The sequence below is a fragment of the Castor canadensis genome, chromosome X (assembly GCF_047511655.1).
Source record: "Castor canadensis chromosome X, mCasCan1.hap1v2, whole genome shotgun sequence".
In the NCBI taxonomy this organism is placed as follows: Eukaryota; Metazoa; Chordata; class Mammalia; order Rodentia; family Castoridae; genus Castor; species Castor canadensis.
The window spans coordinates 103,317,953-103,323,489 of NC_133405.1; positions in this window are offsets into that span (position 1 = coordinate 103,317,953).

The following is a 5,537-nucleotide window of genomic DNA, read 5'->3' on the forward strand; positions in this document are numbered from 1 at the left end:
AAGGCTCTAACCCAGGGCCTCATGGATGCTAGACAAGCACTCCACCACTGAACTATACCCCTAGTCCAGGCTCCTCTTCTGAGTGAAAGCATGTCATCTCAACTCCATGGGATCTTCAGTGTCTGTTCCTTTCCCTTTTGGACCCACAGAGAAATACTTGGCAGCAGTCAAGCCAAGAATTTCCCTATTACCTGTGGTCTAGTCAATGGTTATCTTACCTACTCCCTCCTTACTTAGCAAGTGATTTGAAATTATCTAAATCTGCCTAAAATGGACAAGTACATGGACATGGTCATATAAGGAATTAGGAGAGGGATTATTTTGAAGGACACTCACTGGTTTGACAGGCACTATAAAACTAAATGCTAAGAAACTGTTGATGATACTTGATTGGGGCATTCAGATATCTCATTCATTCTCTGCCATCAGATGTCTCATTCTCTTCTAGTTGAATGTGTGATGGTATCAGGAGAGGCAGCATTGGTGAGACATGTATAGTGACTGAGTGGTACTTTCTTTGCCTACCTTTGCCTACCTAATCTAATAGGGAATCTTTGCTCTGGTAGGTCCTCTTTGAAAATCTTTTATAGCTTCTAGTGTTCTGGTGAGAGTAGATAGAATTGTGACACTGGATTTCACCAAATCCACAAAAGGAGAAAATACTCTACACAGTGTAGCCAGAAGCAATTTTAGAAAGAGAATCTAATTTCTCAGCACACAAACAAGGACTGAGAAGAAGCCTGTGACTTTCATTCGAGACACCTCAGGCCCACTTATATTATCTCAGTGAATATTTATTGATAGGCGGGGTTTATTGTCTGCATGGAGGGAAACTGAAGTTCAAGCAGATTAAATTTCCTGCCCAACTGTGTCGGTCCAAATGGGAACAAACACAGAGGTCATTGTATCAAGAGCTGATAATGGCCTCAAAGGATCTTCTGTTCCTCTCTTAGTTGTCAAATATTGGTTAGTGATACCTGTTACCTTGTCAAATGACTTCATGGGACAGTGTAGCTTAGAAGCATGCACAAGGATAAAACTGTGGTGGGAGCCCCTGGTTTGTCATCCATAAACACATTGCTAACTACTCTTGCTCCAAAAGAAAGATGCAGAAACAATGGAAAGAGAAAGCCTGAGGATCACAAGTTAATGTAGCCAGGCATGCTGGTGTAGGCCTATAATCCCAGCACTTTGGAGACTGAGGCAGGAGAATCATGAGTTCTAGATCTCCCTGGGCTACAAAGTGAGACCCTGTCTCAAATAAATAAACAACAACAACAAAAATCCCAGAAATGAATGAAAGTTAATCTAAATTATGGTCCAGGTGTATGACTCACATAGTAACTTGGATCTCCAGATGTTTTTAGACATAAAGGAAAAGTGTATCTGCCTCAAATACAAGATAAACAGAAAAATTCCCAGTGTGAATGAGTAGAAAATTGAGTAGATTCTATGAATGAACAATGTAATGGTTGAGACAGCTGGTACCACAGCGAATATCAGATCTCCTAAAGTTACCTTCATTTAGCATCCCTAAGTAGTACGCATCTGACCTCCCTTCCCCTTATGGCTCCTAAAGTGGCAAGTGGGGGATTGAATTCCTTGCTTCCAATGTGGAAGAAGAGTCTAATTTCTACTATACCCACCTAAAAGGGCACTTTTTCCAATTTGCACCAAGGCACAACTTCCATTTTCTTTTGATAACAGCACGACCATTTTCTTTGGAAGCTCCTTCCCTCCCAGCCCCCACTCCCACCCTGCTATCAGAGATAAGGCTGGAGGGATTTTTGGCTGTTCTGGTTCAACTCCCTTCTCCTAAGGGTACACTCATGGGCCAAGCTGGGTGAATTTGGCTTCTGGGACCTGAAACTTAAGAGCAGTGACAGAAAGAAGTCATTATGAAGTTGTAGCTGGGCATGAATTTTTGTGGCTGAGCTTCCTGGTATCTTGTGCATTTCAAGGTCAAAAACTTCACTAAAACCTTTGACCATCTGCAACAAAAGAAGCATGGTTTTAGAAGAAAACTGCAGTTCAAAGAAAGATTCCTTTCTTGTTGTGTAACCAACACAAATGATATTGGAATCAGAGCTCTTTGAGGTTTTATTCATCAAACCTAATATTCATTCCAAATACTGAGTCTTTTGCTTTCTTCACTTCTCAGAAGTCATTTTTTAACCTTTTATTGTATGTAAGTCAGTTTGCTTTTTAAAACCAATGTGCACCTTTTAGGGAGTGTTCCTTATTTTCTCAGTACATCATTAGATGTATAATATGTCTAATAATCAGCAGTGTCTGAGAGACCCAGTCACAGGGTTCCAGAAAGTTTGACTCTTGCTTCGAAAAATTTCTAAAGTGAAGATTGTTCATGAAGGACCGAAGATGTGGTTCAAGTGGTATAGCACCTGCTTTGCAAGTATGAAGCCCTGAGTTCAAACCCTAGTCCCACAAAAAAAAAAAAGGATTCTTCATGAAAAATGCCTAAAAATTGTCAACTACCTTCTAAATAAACTCCATTATTTTTGCCTAAGAGGTGTTTTGTTTTTGTCATACTCTTTAAAAATGGTTGTTTTTATTTGAGCATGAAGTTTTAGTTTTAGTTTCTTTGTTGTTGCTGTTGCAATACTGGGATTTGAACTCTGGGCTTTGCTCTTGCTAAGCAGACACTACTACTTCAGCCCTTTTTTCTCTGTTTTTTCTGGAGACCAGGTCTCATGTTTTGCTTAGGCTGGCCTGGACCTTGATCCCATTTTCAACTTCTGCTATAGCTGGGATGACAGATGTATACCATTGTACCCAGCTTTTTTTTGTTGAGATGGAATCTCCCAAACATTTTTGCCCAGGCTGGTCTGGACCCATGATCTTCCAAATCTCAGCTTCTTAAGTACTACAAGCATGAGCCACTGGTGCCCAGCTTGAGTATGAGATTTTTTTTGATAGGAAATAAATTCAAGGCACAGTCACATGTATGGTATAATACTACATTAAAAGTTAGGGGAATTTAAAAGTTAGAAATAGAGGGATATTTGGGGATAGAATCTGTGTTTTCTGAGTCATTTAACTGTACTGGACCTTTTATAAAGACTGAGATAGTGTTTGCCTCTCTGACCCTCAGTGACATTGGGAGCATTAGAGCCTGTCTGACCCTCAGTGACATTGGGAGCATTAGAGATAACTTATGGGAAGATGCTTCGGAAACTTGAATGCTCTAGAAATACAGCTTATTATTATAGCTTCTTGTGCAAGCTAGAAGGAATTCCATCTCAGAACATGAACAATTTCAAGCAGGCAGACACCACAAATTCGGCATTCTCACAGCCATCACTGAGCTTGACAGCAAACAGAATATAGAAGTAGGGTCTGCCATGAAAATACTGAGCCAAATCAATTATTAATTAGCAGGTATGTATGAAATGTTTGATTTTGAATTACTGATAGGTAGATATCAAGGATGTCAAGGCAGAAGGCCATCTTGTCTCACTAGGATGTGAAGGTGAGTGGTTGCAGAAGAAAGATGCATACCCAGGGGCCAAGAACTCTGTAAGACCCAAAGGAAATCAGGTGGAGGTGCTAAATTATATTATAATGCATATTTAACCACCTAGTAGTCACTATGCTGCAGGTTGAGGTTACAAATATGAATGAAATAAAATATTTGCCTGGAAAGGGCATATTCAAAATTTAGTGATTTAGTATTAGAGAAATAAACACTGAACTCTAATAACATGAATTTTCTCATGTAACATCATATGTTTAAAACTTTACCTTAAAAATAAGTTTATGGAAAAAAATAGACTTGGGGCAAATCATGCAAAACTTACATTAAGGATTAACCAGAGCACTAACAAAACTTGTATGTGAGACTAATCAAATAATTGTGTGGAGAAATCTGCATGGATACTTGCACCCAACTCCACAGTCAGTCCGTCTTTTGCATCCTGAAACACAGAGGTTTCTGAGGTCTTAGAGATCTATTTCATCAAAATTAGAAATTTATTCAGGATGGAACCTTCTCTGTCATTTTCTGTGAACATTAAAGGTATGTCTTTGCAGGTTCTTCACCTGCCTTTTCATTTATCCCGGGTAGATTCCAGTTGTGGACATTAGAGAAATTCCTGAAGTCACTAAACTTCTTGGTTTTCTGGCTTTTTTCCCTTTTGTTTCTTTTTTTTAAAAGTTATTGAAGTATGATTGACATATATATAACTGTATACATTTAATGCATATATCTCAATGAGTTTAGTAAATGTACACCTATAAACTATCACAGTTATCAAAGCCATAAACATATACATCACCTCCCAAAGGTTCCTCACCCCCTTTATTATCTTCTCCCTCCCTTCCTCCCTTCCTCGCTTCCTTTCTTTTTTGTGTAATAACAATTAACATAAGCTCTACCTTCTTAGCAAATGTTAGGCATGCAATACAACATTGTCAGTTATAGGTATCATGCCCTACATTAGATCTCCAGAACTTCTTCAACCTGCATAACTAAAACTTTGTACTCTTAGAAAATCTCCTTCACCTCTCCATTCTCCCCTCCTATTATCCTTTGGCTGTCACCATTCTACTCTCTGCTTCTTAAGTTTGACAATTTCAGATCGCACATATAAGTGAAATCATACAGTGCTTATTTTTCTGTGTCTGGGTTGTTTCACTTGCTATAATACCCTCCAGGTCCATCCATGTTGTCAAAAAGGGCAAGATTCCCTTCTTTTTAAAAGCTGAACAGTATTTCATTAAATTCACATACCACATTTTCTTTTTCATTCATTCCTTGATGGCTATTTAAGTTGTTTTCATATCTTGGCCATTGTGAGCAATGCTGCAATGAGCATGGGAGTGCAGATATTGCTATGAGATCTTGATTTCAGTTCCTTGGGATACATGCCCAGAAGTGGGAGTGTTATATCGTATGGTAGTTATATTTTTAACTTTTGAGGAAACTCCATAATAATTTGTATAATGTTTGTATAACTTACATTCCTATGGTTAATGTACAAAGGTTCCCTTTTCTCTGCATCTTCTCCAACACTTTTTATCTTTTGTTTTATTTATGATACTAATCCTAACACGTATGAACTGATATCTCATTGTGTCTTGATTTGCGTTTCCCTAATGATTTGTGATGCTGAGCATTTTTCCATCTACTTGCTGTCTATTTGTATGTTTTCTTTGGAGAAATGTCCGTACACGAGTCTGTTTTGGCTTGAATGCACCTCTTCAGAAGCATGTGTGAAGGATTAAATTTCTAGTGCAACAGTGGGAGGTGGGGCCTAATTGGAGGTGATCAGGTCATGAGGACAAAGTGACTGAGATAATTCTGTTATGTTGAGAATGGATTTCTTTTAAAAAGATGAGTTTGACCTCTTCTTGTACACTCACTCTCACTCTTTCCCTTGCCTACTCACTCTTCTTCTGCAATGGTATGACACAGCAAGGAGACTCTTGCAAGATGCTGGCCCCTCAGTCATAAAATTTCTAGCCTCCAGGACCATGAGTCAATAAATTTCTGTTTATTGCAAATTACCCAGTCTGTG